Source organism: Uranotaenia lowii, chromosome 1 (genome assembly GCF_029784155.1).
Source record: "Uranotaenia lowii strain MFRU-FL chromosome 1, ASM2978415v1, whole genome shotgun sequence".
Lineage (NCBI taxonomy): Eukaryota > Metazoa > Arthropoda > Insecta > Diptera > Culicidae > Uranotaenia > Uranotaenia lowii.
Window position 1 is genome coordinate 106,717,643 of NC_073691.1, and position 17,193 is coordinate 106,734,835.

Consider the following 17,193-nt stretch of genomic DNA (forward strand, 5'->3'; position numbering starts at 1 on the left):
TGTGAACCAAAATTTGTTCATACGACACTTAGTACTTTATCTTAGAAATTCTCCAATTTTCAAAAATAAAGTGTTTGGAATTGATTAAGTTTCCAATATTTATACCATTTCGAGTGTCTTTGATCACTCTGATGAATTCTAAATATTCTATCAAGTAAAATCATTTAGATTGTATATGTAAAACTACAGTGATATCTATTACACCAAATGCCAACAAATCTGTACAGGTTTACGAGAATTTTGAAATCGGTTATATGTACCGAAAATGAGCTAAAGCATGTGCACTTTTCCAGATAAATTTTTATATGTGGCAACCATGGCCATATGTGTACACTCAGAAAAATACTATTATGTATGCCATAAGATTCTCTTATGAAGTGGCGCCATAAGAAAAATTAATGAAATTCATAAGATTGTCTTATGACGCGAATGAATTCTGAAGATGAACGCCTACTTCAATGAGAGGTTGTTGCTTTTCATAAGAGATTCTTATGGAAACAGTAAATCACTTTCTAATAAGAAAAATTCTCGATATTTCATGCTGAAAACATTCACTTTATTGTTTGCCAAATTTGTTTAAAATTAAATCCTTCATGGTCGTCACCATCAGCAGCGCATCAACAGACGGCTCCATCAAAGTTTTTTTTTGCCGCATCTTAATCTTCGACCTTTCGTTTTTTGCCTATCAGCTTGCTGAAAAGTAAACAAATAATGTATTTTGGTTTACTAATATATTCAACGTTCACACCAAAAACATCAAATCGAACTTACCATTCCGGAGATAACAATAACATTTAACATTGAAGGAAAACTATAATAACTATGAACTGGCGATTGCTTCGTACTGTTAGATGATGAAAAAAAAAACTGATGTGAATGAATGTGTTCATCATTTTTTTCACAATGCCGTTTCTTCTATTTTTCATAAGAACATCGTATGAAAATTGAAAGAATTTCATAAGACTCTTATGAAAAATTAGTTTGGACGCAAAAAAGTGGTTCATAAGATGTATCTTATGAAATTTATAATAAGATTTCCTCTGAGTGTACTCCAACGTCTTCAACAATGCTATTCAGGTTTTAAACTGTGTGTGAGTGAACAACCTACAGGCAATAGGTCGTTATGTATTGGTTCTGGTTTGCAATTTTTCATCGTTTAAAATCATTACGAGAGCATAGACCGATGCCTATTCAAATTTGTATTTTATAAATCTTAATATTGGTATATCACAGTAAAGAAGCGAGCTAATACTTCTCGATGTTTTTCTATCACTCCAAATTAAAAGAACAACATTTTTTTAACTTGAGGCGAAAATTTGTTCTCTTCACAGTTTTTCGCTCTGTCCAATCAATAGACACATTTCATCGTTTTCCCGGGATTTCCTCCCTTTTTTGGTCTTTCTCATTCCTTTATTGGTTGCGCACTATTTAATACGCCATAATGCATGCACCTATTTGTACACGGCTCGATGTTGCTCGATTCTATCGATCATGTGCTCAGGTGGCTTCCGCATGCGTCTCGCACCTTCTAAGCTTGATGCTGCTGTTGTATGTATGTATTTGAGTTGATGGCCGAGACTTTGGTACTCTATATCACCAATTTAGGATGCTTATGTTGTCGTGAGGAAAGCGCGTCTGCGCCTCTCTCTTTCTCTCCTACACTCAGAAATGAAAAAAATATAAATTTATTATTTTTCATGTATTTTCAAGCTTTACCGTGCCCACTTCCAGAATTATTTCTCGCCGTGTAATAACTGAAATATTTCTCATCGAGAAATATCTCGATTATTAAAATTTATGCATTGAGAAATATCTACGACAGTGACATCTGGTGGTGGTGAATTAAATGGAATTTAAATCGGTGGTTATTTTTCAGGATTATTTCATTGATAAGAGAATTGTTATGCATTTTTCAAATATTTGAGAATTTTCCAGTTTATTTTAAACATTTTTAAATCACATACAATATGAATATAAAATTTTTCTTTCAGATATTTCGAAATTGTCGACATAATCACTATTTAATTTTTTCGTTGAAAACGAATCATGCATGCGGTAATAGCGTTCCTGAAATTGAAAGAATTGTTTAATTTGCGCATTGAGTACACTTGTTAGTGATGATTATCATAAAACTGACCATAGGGAGGTCCACGACATCCGCATTAGTATTAATTTATTGTGGAAGAATTGAACCATCAGGTTCTCCACATGTCCTCGAAAGACGTCCAAATTTGTTGTTGATGTATCTGGAAATAAGTAAATAGTTCTTAAGTTTTTTTTCTTAATTTTTTATGGTTGAAGTTTCGTGAAAATATATTATTTAAATACGGATTTTTCGTTCCCATGAATACATGAATATAATTTTACGTTTGAAAATACGCTCACCCACCTTAACATGCAGCACCCGGTTGGGACTTGCGGCACTCTTATGATTCTCAACAGGTTATAATTCCTTCACTTCAGAGATCCGTTTGATCGAATTGCATGTGCACGAGGTATCCAAGTTTCCACCGGATTTACTTTTGTTCTATGCACTGTAAAACTGACCATGTGAGGTCGGCCGTGCATCGACACTGGTTTTCCGTTCCAGTTGACGGTCATATTGTTTAAGCGGTCACCAATTTTCCGAGTCCATTGTGGATGCGTCGTACATGTTTTAAAATCAAAACATTCGCGACGATCAAAACAAAATGCCATCGATCCATCAACAAAAGAAAGAAAAAGAAAACCAAAATGACAGGTTGAAATGTTTCGCACTCTAAATTTTATGCACAGAATGATTTCTCAAGCAGAAATATTTCCAAAGTATTAAAAAATAATAACCCGATACCTATTTTTAAAGGACTGAAAAAAATATTGGCCTGGTAATTACAGAATACATAAAAAGAAATAATTTTTATATTTTATTCATTTCTGAGTGTACGTTTGAGAACTTCTCCAGGTTAGTTTTTTTTTTTGCGTGGTCCACTCACGACGCTTGTACTGTATGTAGTGTGTCCTATGCGAATGATCCACCCACACGTTCACCCTTGCTGGGAGCATTCGTAGCAAATAGTAATAGAACGTTATTTTTTTAATGGTAGACCGTCTTACCAAAAACTCGTGAGGAATCGAAATTTTTAAATGGAATATGCTCGCAGGAATCTATTAAAATTGTTCCGAATCACAGGTGACTCGATTTCGATTTATTTACGCTGAACAGACTTGTCATGCGGTTGAGAAGAAAGTATTATCTTTACTCTCATACACGCAGCGAAAAGTAGTGCCATTGAGATAAAAAAAAAAATACATCTTTGATTCAAAAACCTCATGTACATTGAAACAAACTCCATTTTCCTTAATTCAAGTAAATTTTAAATTGAACCAAATTTTTATTTCATTAAACCAATGTTCCAAAATTTTGAATCAAAACATTTAAATTAAATTCAAGAAATTTTTTTTCGACTCTGAATCAATGTAAAAATTCATTGATTTAGATGAATTTTCTTTTGAATCAAAGTATTTTTTCGTCAAACAGTCGACACATCTTCATTAGCTTCTGTTTAGTGAAGGGGCGAGAAGTTTTTCCGACAACCAGTCAGACCATTTCATCTTATGCCGCGCAACAGTCAGACAGCACCGGAATCACAAGATCCGGCGTAGGAAAGTCTTGACAACTAGAGGCCAAACGATAGTGGACTCCTAGGTAGGTCTATAAAAATCAATTTAATTTCAAATAAACCGTCAACCTAACAAACTTTTTCAGGGCAACCATTCATCCAACTAATCGCTTCCGATCCGGTCCAAGGATCCATCTGGCGTCAAACCCCTTCATGAATTGTTCGAAAGGAACTGTCCGCCAACAAACATCGTTCAGTAAGTACTTTCCATTCATGCAATAAATAATTTTAATTTATTTTATTGTTACATATTTGTGTACATTTTGTTCTCCTCTTTATTTACAGATGTGCCGGTTCAAAACTCTGGAAAAATCGACTGTGTGAACATGAACTTGCAAATAAATAAATGTTTTTAAACAATAAGTTATTTCTTTTTATTTCCAATTGGACGAAAATTAATATATATGTAGTACTAGAATTTTTAGAAACAAAACATAGAATTGAAGAACAAATGCTTTAAAATTGAAACCCAAATAACGTTGGAATAAACGAAAATTTCATAAAATTAAACGAAAAGGCTTTTGAATTAAAAGCATTATGTTATTTGGAACAAAGAAAAAGTTTTGATTCAAAGGAAAGCATTTCTTTGAAACAAAAGAAAATGCATTTGAATCCAAGGAATTTTTGTTTGTCCCAAAATCGAAGGAAAAAAACCTTTGTTTTTGCGGCACTTTCCTTTGAAACTAATTTCTATTTTTCTGCGTGTATAACTGCTCTGCAGAGATGAACACTCTGCCTACATACAAAAACAATGAAGAAACAAGGACACTCGCACCATCTGTATATTGTTGTTCCTGCTTTCCTCTTTGATTACTTATTCGTCTCACCATCAACTGTTTGATCATGAATTGTATAAGTATGGGCGAGTACGGTAAACTCTTCAAGTTTCCGTTTTTATTCAATCACTCATAAGCAACGTTAAAATTTGACGATGGCACACACACCACATGGGTCGATTCACGATGACGTATGTTCCCTTTTGTGGTGACAGTTCGCGCGTCCTGTTTACAAAATTTTACGAACGAGAAATGGGGTGCGGCGAAATTTTTCGTGTAGCTGCACGGTCAAGAAATTTAACTTAAAACTCAGTTAAGGGATAGCAAAAAACCAAGTTCTATTTTGTTAATTAAATTTAGCGCATTTTTTGGTTTCTCATGTTTATGTTTTTGGAAATGAATAGAAAGTTGAAAATTCGTAAAAATTTCGAAAAGAAGGTTTGTTTATTAGAATATTTCAACATGTTTTCAAAACCCTTCTTCAACACATTTATTCTGGACCAACCCAGTTTACATTGAATATTCTAGGAAAGCGCGTCTACTTGAAACAAAAAACCCTATATGAATGTCCAAATGTGGAAACATCTAAGGAATTCGAATGTTTCGAATCGATTGTCCGGAAGCTTCATGTGTTATTTTTACCGAAAGCTGTGAACAAATGCACATACTTGTACGACAACAAAATTCGTTGACAGAAGAATCCAATATAGGAAAATTCTCCAATTAACATTCCGAATGTACACTCAGAAATGAATAAAATATAAAAATTATTTCTTTTTATGTATTCTGTAATTACCAGGCCAATATTTTTTTCAGTCCTTTAAAAATAGGTATCGGGTTATTATTTTTTAATACTTTGGAAATATTTCTGCTTGAGAAATCATTCTGTGCATAAAATTTAGAGTGCGAAACATTTCAACCTGTCATTTTGGTTTTCTTTTTCTTTCTTTTGTTGATGGATCGATGGCATTTTGTTTTGATCGTCGCGAATGTTTTGATTTTAAAACATGTACGACGCATCCACAATGGACTCGGAAAATTGGTGACCGCTTAAACAATATGACCGTCAACTGGAACGGAAAACCAGTGTCGATGCACGGCCGACCTCACATGGTCAGTTTTACAGTGCATAGAACAAAAGTAAATCCGGTGGAAACTTGGATACCTCGTGCACATGCAATTCGATCAAACGGATCTCTGAAGTGAAGGAATTATAACCTGTTGAGAATCATAAGAGTGCCGCAAGTCCCAACCGGGTGCTGCATGTTAAGGTGGGTGAGCGTATTTTCAAACGTAAAATTATATTCATGTATTCATGGGAACGAAAAATCCGTATTTAAATAATATATTTTCACGAAACTTCAACCATAAAAAATTAAGAAAAAAAACTTAAGAACTATTTACTTATTTCCAGATACATCAACAACAAATTTGGACGTCTTTCGAGGACATGTGGAGAACCTGATGGTTCAATTCTTCCACAATAAATTAATACTAATGCGGATGTCGTGGACCTCCCTATGGTCAGTTTTATGATAATCATCACTAACAAGTGTACTCAATGCGCAAATTAAACAATTCTTTCAATTTCAGGAACGCTATTACCGCATGCATGATTCGTTTTCAACGAAAAAATTAAATAGTGATTATGTCGACAATTTCGAAATATCTGAAAGAAAAATTTTATATTCATATTGTATGTGATTTAAAAATGTTTAAAATAAACTGGAAAATTCTCAAATATTTGAAAAATGCATAACAATTCTCTTATCAATGAAATAATCCTGAAAAATAACCACCGATTTAAATTCCATTTAATTCACCACCACCAGATGTCACTGTCGTAGATATTTCTCAATGCATAAATTTTAATAATCGAGATATTTCTCGATGAGAAATATTTCAGTTATTACACGGCGAGAAATAATTCTGGAAGTGGGCACGGTAAAGCTTGAAAATACATGAAAAATAATAAATTTATATTTTTTTCATTTCTGAGTGTAAAGTCTGCAGTGTTATAAATTTGTACGATATGATATTTTCGAGGAATAAAAATAATGTCAGATAGTTTGACCACTAATCACACTGACATAAGACTTAGAACAAAATTCTTCTCAGTTTTTGGCTAGAAGCCTCCCATCATCGACATTGCGCGGCAGCAATTCGAGCATGAAAATTTTACTGGTATCGACATTCTCGTTAATTTTCGAGCAGCGCCAAAAATTGAAATCGAGTGTCCAGTCAGTGTGATTGAATTTTCATTATTTGATACTTGAAACATCTAATTTTCTTTTTAAGTTTATTTTTATCCCAAAATTGAGCTGAAAACTTTTGCTAAAAACGTGTGATTGAGATTTGAATGAGGACACAAATGTTTGCTTTGTTTCTTCAGCGTGTAGAATTGGAAAATAAGGAATCAAAACAGGAATCGCGAAATGTCAAAACCAGTGAGGCCAGGCAGTGCGTGAATCGACCTATTGAGAGAGCGTAAATATGAAAACACTCGCCTCTCAGTTCGTTACGCCAGACTTGCCAGTTTTATTTACAAATGCCATAACGTTTTCACTCGAAACCTAATTGTCTGTGTCAAAACATTGCTGCACCCGACCGATCAACTATACAAGGAATCTTTGTTTTTTTTTCTAATAGAATAGTCTTACGAGCATCTTTTCCCAATTGTTACCAATTAAATAATTGCGTAAAATTCATACTACAATGTAACAAGTGTAATAATTGGATCTTTAAATATGTATGAGCTGTTTTTTTTCCAGTGTTATGTTTCAACTGCTAGAGAATGTTTAATATTTTTTTTAATTCCACATGTTTGATTTTTTTGGAAATTATAATTTCATTCCTCCCAACAAACACCAAATTTTTCCAATTAATTCGGCTAGAATATTCATTGTGGACTTTTCAGACGAACCTCAGACAATCTTTCTCTTTTTCTGTCTTTTTTTTTTCACACATAACCACAATTTAGACTAAGTAATTTTTTCCTCTTTCTTCCTTTAGTCAATTCTTTTTTTATATCTCTGGTTGAGGTTTTTTTTTCATCTGTTATAAATTATCATTTTTTCCTTTAAATGAGATAAATTGTTCTCCGTATTTATTATTATTTACTATTATTTTAATTCAAAGTTTTCTGGATAAGAGAATTTTTCATTACTCAAGTTTTTCCTTTTCTTGTAAACTATTATTTTCAACTCTCACATTTATCTCTTTTCCATGTTCTATAAATTTATTGCAGCTTTCTTCATAATTTTCTTGCGATAATCATTCTTATTTGTTTCCGTTCCACCTGGATACAGTTCTTGGAAGTGAGCCTGCCATCACACTGTTTTTCTTCCAGATGGTATATTTGTTCTTTCCTCTTCTATCAATAAATTAATTACACTTAGCTCACTATTCAGTTTTTTCCAATACTCAGTGGCATTTCTAACACGTCAAAACTTTTAGCTGTCTTCTAGTATTTTTTTTTTGCGGTCTTTATAACTTGCACTCTCTCTCTCTCACCTTGTCATAACTGAACAATTTAACATTTACCATAATTTATATGTTCTCTGAAATATTAAACGTATTTTTCAACTCACATTCTTTTCATTTCATTTCTATATTTTTTTCAGCTGTCCTCTCGGCTCGATGTTCACTATTTTTGCGGTCCTCCCAACTCGCATTTTTGCCCAGCTGTCCTCCCGACTCGCTGTTCAATATTTATGCGGTCCTCCCAACTCGCATTTGTTCCAGCTGTCTTCCCGACTCGCTGTTCAATATTTATGCGGTCCTCCCAACTCGCATTTGTTCCAGCTATCTTCCCGACTCGCTGTTCAATATTTATGCGGTCCTCCCAACTCGCCTATTTCCCAGCTGTCTTCCCGACTCACTGTTCAATATTTATGCGGTCCTCCCAACTCGCATTTGTTCCAGCTGTCCTCCCGACTCGCTGTTTGATTTCTATGCGGTCCTCCCAACACGCATGCTTAGCCAGCTGTCCTCCTGACATGCTGTTACACAATACTTACTAATAATTATTTTCGATCACTTTTTCAAAGTTCATCACTTCTTAAACACTTATACTTTCGGCAACACTGTTCACACCTTCACTACACACAAAACTTTCGAGGCTCCACTTAGCAAAAATTAGCTGTTACTTTCCGTTAGCAAATTTTTTTTTTTACTGTTGAGTTAGTACTTTCCCAAATTGTCATGACTTTTGCTCAATTTGAGTAACAAAAACCCATTTGCTGGCAACTTTAGTAAATTTACAGTAGCAGAGACACTAACCGTAGGCGAAATTTGCTATTTCATAGCAAACATAAATTTAGAGCTAAAATTTCAGTTCAGCGGAACAGTCGGAAATGTCATTTGTCAGACAAATAACTTTTCGCGCAGTTTTCGTGGCAGAGTGCATGGTGGCGTTGTGAAAACGTGTGTTTCCTTTCATTCCATTCAACGTGTAAATGCAAGTGCGACAGGTTGTGTTTTTTTGAGCTTTACGAAGTTATACGGGAATTTCCTTTTGAAAGTGATTTTAAAGTTGTAAAAACAGTAGAGGGAGTGTATTTAGGGCTACGGTGATATTGTGAAAAGATAAAATATCGGTTTATCATAAATCAAAGCCTTAAATAGGCGATAGAGACGCCAGTGCTAGTGAACGTAAAAAGTGAGGTTAAGTGAGAAATTTACTATGCAATTTTTTGGAATCAAAAATGGCGGACGACTCAATGCATAGCGCACCACCAGACGATCAAGAGATGGAAAATCCCCAAACACCCACAAGGCACAATCCGATACAAAAGGCGAAGGAAAAAGTGAACTATCAGTACGAAGCTACCGACCAAGGACCGTTCAGGGTTATAGTTGAAAATATCAACAGAAGCAATGCCACTCAAATCAACAAATTGGGCCTAGCAAATACTTTGAGAAAAATGATGATGTTCAAAGCTCATATCATTGATTTGAAAAATGTTGGTCGTAATAAAATAATGGTTTACATTAATAATTATCAAATCGCAAATCGTCTTACAAATGACGCAACATTTAAAGAGAAGAACTACAGAGCGTATATCCCTCAACACCTAGTAGCCGTGGCAGGAGTCATCGCTGGCGTTCCCCTGGATATTACAGACGCAGAGTTATTAGAAGGAATTGAATGTGAGTATCCAATCATGAAAATCCAACGACTCACTCGGTGGATAAGCGAAAATAAAAAAGAGCCAACAGAGAGGGTAAGTGTCCTATTCCGTACAAGTAAATTACCAAATTCCATCAAGATCTTTCATTGCTCGACGAGAGTTCGTCCATTCTATAGAAAAACGTCTATTTGCTTAAATTGCTTAAGGTATAACCACCGAACTGACAATTGTAAGAGCAAAAAGCGTTGTCAAAAATGCTCTAAAATCCATGCGACTACTGAAGAATATAACACTTGTTCAAAAGAAGTGAAGTGCTTTCACTGTCGTACTAATCACTCGACAACAGACGTTAAATGCCCTGAACGAGCCCGCCAAAATAATATACAAGCGATATTGGCTCGTACTAATTTGACGACTATAGAAGCAATTGAACAATTTCCCACAAAGACACAAAACTACTACGAGGCACTGACAGATGCCGCTCAAGATCCGACCCCATCTGAATCGTACGCCAGCATGACGGCTGGCAAATACAAACAGCGAGAACAGGAACGTGGAACCATTCGCCGTAAACGTGAGGCTGAGAAAACCGGAACAGCTCGCATCAGCGACAAAGTTTCGGTGTTCGAGAGCAAGACAAAAGACAGATCAGAGCAGCAAACCCCTTTTGTGCTGTTCAACAAATATAGAACAACAGAAGCCGAGAGGTTCAAAGCGAGCTTACGGAAAGCCCAACAAGGTAAGACCACTTTCAGCGAGGAAAAAGAGCCCACCCCATCGTCGAGTAAACAAATTCGACTTGACAACGGTACAGGTATACCCACAGAGAACAGAGGTCGGGCTGGAGCTAAAATCTTGTGTAAAAATACAAACCGTTATTTTAAAGAAAAAAATAACTCAGCACATAGCCACTAGATGTCGTTAAAAACAAACTTAACGAAGATTTGTTTATTTTCGTCAAATATGCACGCTAAGGTAAAAATCACTTTCAAGCAATAATATAAAACCTGTCTGCACTTTTTTGAATGGTTATTTGGTATTTAACATCCATCGCATAAACTTATGAAATTAAATTAAATATTCAAAAGGTTTCATTACGTATACAAACGGCAAAGTTTTAGATGGTTTACTAACTAACTTGATATGCAGTTGAAAAGCTATCGATCCAATGTTTTGAAGGAATAGCTATAATATTTATCTTTTGTTTGCATTTTACTGTGCAAACTTTATCCAGCTTGATGAACTATAATTATCAACAAGAAAAACACAAATTTTCCCCATATATTTCACACAGGTATTGCTAACACATGTCTAACAAATTTATTTTTTCCGGGATTCACATAGTTCAAGACCTTGTTATAACTAACTTTGGAGGCGTCATTGGTTTTTTCTTCTATGTGCTCTCATTTTCTATATGAAAGTTTTAACTTTTGAAACAAAATAGAAATCCTTGTTAAAAAAAATGTAGACTAAAATCCCACGCAACGTTAAATTTTGTAATAAATTGTCTGAAATTTGGAAGATTATATATAATGAAACTACAACATCTAGGAAAAATAGAGAAACCTTAATTGATTAGAGGATAACAGATTGGTTTAAAATTAGTATTGTTTCATAAAGGTGTGTTGGTTTATCATTTACTATAATGATTAATTTACTAAGAACTGAAGAATTTAGCATTTTCAAGCGCCAAAATATTAGAATTCAGCACTAGACACTTAAAAATATGTTTTGAACCGTAGGAAACAAAAATGATGCTTTCTGTGTAAGTTTTAAACAGCATTCAAAAACAACTATTAAATGATTGATTGAATGATTGTATGGTTTGAACTGATAAAAACACTCATTTGAGCTTCATGTTTCAAACCATTCAAACTCTACAGCCAACAATTTTCTATAAATGATTTCTACAATAACATTTATTGTAAGTAAAATTTAGAACTAGTTAATAAATTAAAAGAAGTGAGAAAATTGGAGCGTGTGAAACGCAAATTTTTATGTAAACAACAATTTTCGACCACGTGGCGACGAAAATTCAAAACATTATCAGGGATGCCAATTTGATGAAAATTTCTAATTTCCTTAAAAATCCTGGGCCACAATTCGATTAACATTACTTTGGGATTATGAATTCCTCTAAAGAAATGATATCGAGTGTAATGATACCAGATTGGCTGGTTTTATTTACGAGCTTACGCGGATTTTCAAAGAAAAAAATTAGGAAAGCGACGTTTGGGGGTGGTCTGGATTCCACAGTTTTGGCGAAATCAAAACCAAAAGCTCCAATAAAACTAACAATATAGGATTTTTGCGTCCAATAACTATTTTTGTTTCATCAAATAAAACTTATAACCATTGTTTTAAATTATAAATAAGATCAATGTCACTGAGATGTCTCGAGAAAAAAATAATTTTTCATGTTTAAATTTTGCATCTCTTGAAATTTTATAAAAAATATCGGGATTTGGACTGGTTAGCCCGGTTTTTTATTTGAAAATTTTGACTTCCAATGATCCGATTTTGAAAAGATTTCTGGTAAATGACCGGGTTTGATCGGCCTAAATACGTTCTGGAAAGGTTAATCATGTGACATTTTGGATTTTGTTACTGTTTTAAACATATCCAAAAACCCTCTTTAAAGAGGGTCAATTTCACATCCAATCAAATTCCAATTCCAATCAAAAATATAAATCCCTCTAAAAACTAACTTAATTATGATATTGGTTGCGTCTAAGGAAGTTGAGGATTACTGCATAAGTCTGAAAGCCGTTTTTCAAAAAAACAACTGGCACCCCTGTTGGGTAACGGAGCAGTTCGTTTAGTTTTCGTTCACTTAGCAATCAGCACCATCTAGTGGCTATATGCCGAGTAATATTTGAACGAAATACTAACGTATTTGAGTTTGAATTCTTACACACGTTTTCGGCTCATTTTTGTTCTGGGCCAGACCTCTGTTCTCTGTGGTATACCTGTGTATGCACACCGAGAAAAGTTTTCAACGTTCGTTACGGGAATGATCAATAAAGGTGAGTTAAATCCAAAGAGCTTAGAAATTATAAAAGAAAACAAAAGCAATGTAAATAAAAATGAAAATCTTGCAATCTAATGTACAAAGCTTGAATAAAAATAAAGAGGAAATACTGCGAGTATTATCGGAGGGCAATTACACAATAGCTCTTCTTTCGGAAACCTGGACCAAACCGGGAGAAGAGTCTAGCAGAGCTTATAATTTAACTGGATATCATAAAGTTCTTCAATCGAGACACGATGGTTACGGAGGGGTAGGAATATTCGTGAAACACTCCTTTAACTACCTAAGACTATCCACGACAGTGTCATCTGATGACATACAGTTCGTTGCCATAAAAATCATTAAGCTAGATCTTGTGGTGGCCGCAGTTTACGTTGCCCCCTCTATCGACAGATCCGAGTTTGAGACCAATATGCATTTGATATTCCTTCAACTTAGCCAATACAGGAGGGTGATTCTTGGCGGAGACGTTAATTGTCACCATCCGGCATGGGGAGACGATAAATCTGATGTTAAAGGTACCTTACTAATTAGTATAATCAACAGTTCAAACATGCTATTACTTAACGGAGGAGAGAAAACATACAAGCCCTTAGAAATAGGTAAGAGAGCCACTGCTATCGATGTTTCGTTATGTTCGACAAATTTATTACAAGTAACAGAGTGGGAAATACAACAACAAACTATCGGTTGTAGTCAACATCTACTGATCGATATGACATTAACAGAAAATAAGCACAACGAGTCACAATACTTTGTAAATCATACACAAATATACGACGATATTTCAAAATTAGAAGGCCCAGAAATACTCAACTTAGAGGACTTCAGAACAAAAGTCAAAGAAAGTGTTAAGAGAAATAAAAAGAAGAGCAAGTATATTCCAAAACATTGGTGGGACAAAGAGGTAGAGGAGGCGTGGAAACACAAAACAGAAGCGCTTAAAACTTTCAATAGTAATAGTACAATTGAAAATGCTATAATTGTTAGGAAAACAAGAGCAATATTCATTCGGAAAAAGAAAGAGTCAGTTAGAAAGAATATAGAAAGTTTTGCTGCAAGCTTAGACCCACAGTGTAGCTCCAAAGAACTGTGGATAAAAGTCAACAGGATCGCTGGAAATAAAAAGAAACAGAAAGTTAACAATCCGGTTCAAGAAGACCTTCAAATGGCTGAAGAGTTTATGGAATTACATTTTGGCAAAAATGATGTTGACCTGGAAACATCGCTGTCATATGGTCCTGTCTGCCAATACAATCTAATTAACGTGGATACATGGGAAAAAATACTCTCGAAAAAGCGACCAAATTCAGCTCCATCAGGAGATATGATTACTTATGGTATGCTGAAAAAGCTTAAACCTTGTGTAAGGGACGTCATAATTACGGAGTTGAACCAAATGTACATAGCGGGTTCTCTTTCGTACCAACTCAAAGAAATCAAAGTGGTCGCTATACCCAAAAGCGGCAAAGACCAATCCAGCATCGAAGGCAAAAGGCCTATCTCTCTGGTACCAACTTTGACTAAGGTGATCAATAGTGTTGTACTCGAAAAGATAAAAAATCACCTAGATACACATTCAATCTTACCACAGCTTTCGTTCGGGTTTAGACAAAAACTATCAACCTCGACATGCGTTAACTTTCTTATAAACACCGTCAAGAGAAGTAAAAGAGAAAGATTAATCACGGCAGCCACTTTTGTTGATCTTTCCAACGCCTTCAATTCAATTAAAACAGACAAACTAGTAAGCATAATGGGTCACCATAAATTCCCACCAGAAGTCATCATCTGGGTAGAGTCATTTCTAAAGAACAGAAAGTTATCTATACAAGTAGGAAACCAGTCCGTGTCAAGAATGATTAGTAACGGTTTACCACAAGGGGACGTGTTATCGCCCACGCTTTTTAATCTGTACACAGCTGACCTACATACGATCGAAGATGAACAAACGACTTTATTACAATACGCCGATGATTTCGCCCTGATCATCAAAGCGAAAACCATAGAACAGGTAGAAATAAAAACACAACGAAAACTCAATGATTTTGTAGCAAAAGCCAACAGCCTTAACTTTAAAATAAATCCCGCCAAAACAAAAATCGTTCTGTTTCACGGTGGTCGAAAGAAATTGAATATCACCATCAATAACGAATCTTTGGAAATGGCAATGAACCATAAATATCTCGGAATACAAATAGATCGTTCATTAAGTTTTGGAAGGCACGTTAAACAAGTGCAACAAAATATCCAAGAAAGATTAAAAATGCTAAAAATCATTGGCGGAATAAGAGGAGGTGGTCATCCGCAAACAATGACTCTTGTCTATAATGCTCTTCTACGAAGTTACGCTGAATATGGTGCATCGATCATAAACAACACCAGCCAAACCTATAAAGATAAAATCCAAGTCACACTCAATGCAGCCTTACGAAAGACAACAGGCTGCAGCAAAACCACCCCCCGCAACACTCTTCTTGCTCTAGCAGCCCAAGAGCCGTGGGAAATACGGAGCAATTACGTGACAAACAAGGAAATAGCTAAAGCAGTATGCTTCAACAATCCACTTTATAGTCAGCTATCAAGAATAGCAGACTATGACGGAGATAGAGAAAAGCTAAGCTACACAGAAAAACTTTTTATTGAACACCTTAACATATTCAAAAGTATCAGTCCCATGGTACGAGCACCTACACGGAAAGTAACAATTTCAACAAGTATAGGAGTTCTAAGCTCTAAATCTAACACCAACATCAAGATACTCAAACAATCAGTGTTGGGCATTCTTCAATCTAAGTACAAAAATCACCATCGAGTATATACAGATGCCTCTAAAACTGGCAACAGCTGTGGCATAGGAGTGTATCTGGAAACAAACAAACGTAAAATATCTCGTGGACTTAAAATGGAAACCTGTATAATGACGGCTGAAATAACAGCCATACAGGTGGCAGTAGAAGAGGTGAGGAGTACTGGCCTCAGAAAAATAGTTTTACTTACTGACTCGCTTTCATCGTGCAATGTGCTTGAAAATAGTTTAACCGCATACTATCGCAACGAAATAATAGAAAACATCTTAGAACTCTGTGAAACACTGGACATAACTATCCAATGGACACCAAGTCACATTGGGTTGACTGGAAATGATATAGCAGATGAACTAGCAAAACAAGGAGCCGAAGAAACGGAAGTCGAAAAAATAGCAAATGTAATACTGTTGAAAGACTCTTACCTTTACTTTAAAAAACTTAAGCATCAGAAAGCCGACGAATGGTATAAAAATTACGCCGAAATTCTATCTAAAGGGAGGAAATTCTTAAGTATACAAGATCATTATAGCGAAAAGCCATGGTACCACAAAAACGAACTAACCAATACTGAAACAAGAACCATAAACAGACTTATGGCAGGCCATGATTACAGCAGATTCTGGCTGCATAAAATGAAAGTAACAGATGATCCAAATTGTGAAATTTGTGAACAACCCGAAACCGCAGAACACACAGTAATACACTGTCGCCGCTACAATATACTCAGATCAAAATACAGCTTTGATGGCAAATTTCAAAATTTGTCCGAATTACTGAAAATGAAAAACATACCATTGCTGAAAGAAATAGTAGAATTTTTAAGCCAAACTCACACGAAAATTTAAGCTATAACGAGAATCACCAAATCCGAAAAAATCCGTAACAACGTAACGATGTACTGACGGGGTGGGCCGTCAAGAAAACCGCTGGATATATGGTCTTAGTCGCCGATTCAATCGTGGACTCGCAAATCGCAGCCACAAATAGAGGAAGAAGAAGAAGAAGTTTCCTTTCATTAAAGTGGATTAAGGTAAGTAAAAATAAAAAATATATTAGGCTATAGGGAAAACAACGCTTAGTGCGATTGCGGAAATTGGTTGCTTCATGCAACACGTTCCGGAAACAAATGGTTGGAAGCGCTTCCTTCGAAATCGGAGTTTTTTTTGGAAGTGAGCTCTCGCTTTCGAGCTTATTTACAAAAAAAGGTTCTGATCTCAAAGAGAGCGCTTCCAAACATTTCCTTTGATCCGGTCCGGAATAAAAGCAAAAAGCCACCAATTGAGAAATCAGGTTCCGAACTCGAAGCATTGCGTGTGGTTAAATCGATGTTCCGGAACATGAATCCACCATGTTCCGGAACATCGATTTAACCACACGCAATGCTTCGAGTTCGGAACCTGAATTCTCAATTGGATGGATAATGATTGAAAGATAAAATTCCAGCCATATTTGTTCCATTAACTCTAGGACTGAATTTCGATTCCCCCGGTTTTCACCGCGGACATTTCATTATGGCATAGGAATCGGAATAAAAACAATTCTATTATATTTAAGGAACGAGCCCGACTGGAATTTCGTTTTTCAACCATTCCCCATCGATTCCACCATGTTACAAAATCTAGTTTTGTCGCGTGGTTGAATTATTGACGAAATAAGATTTTTCACGTGAAACTGGAAGAAAACTAATATTATAAATTTTATATTTTCTTTTCAGAGTTTTACTAAATTTTACTAAATACCGAGATTTCTGGTTGTCGGTTTTATGGTTTTTTTTTGTTTACTTTG

The 17,193-nt window shown here is 35.3% G+C and overlaps 2 long non-coding RNA genes across 2 annotated transcripts; one reads left to right on the plus strand and one right to left on the minus strand.

Moving 5' to 3' along the window:
- Nucleotides 1-1,139: 1,139 nt before the first annotated feature.
- Nucleotides 1,140-2,656, minus strand: LOC129755112 (uncharacterized). Its single transcript, XR_008739170.1, has 3 exons — nucleotides 2,390-2,656; nucleotides 2,138-2,246; nucleotides 1,140-2,067 (listed from the first exon to the last, which is right to left on the minus strand). It is a non-coding gene; the product is annotated as an uncharacterized LOC129755112 (long non-coding RNA).
- A 2,783-nt stretch (nucleotides 2,657-5,439) lies between these two features.
- Nucleotides 5,440-6,231, plus strand: LOC129738582 (uncharacterized). The gene is made up of 3 exons (XR_008735558.1): nucleotides 5,440-5,706; nucleotides 5,850-5,958; nucleotides 6,029-6,231. It is a non-coding gene; the product is annotated as an uncharacterized LOC129738582 (long non-coding RNA).
- Nucleotides 6,232-17,193: the final 10,962 nt, after the last annotated feature.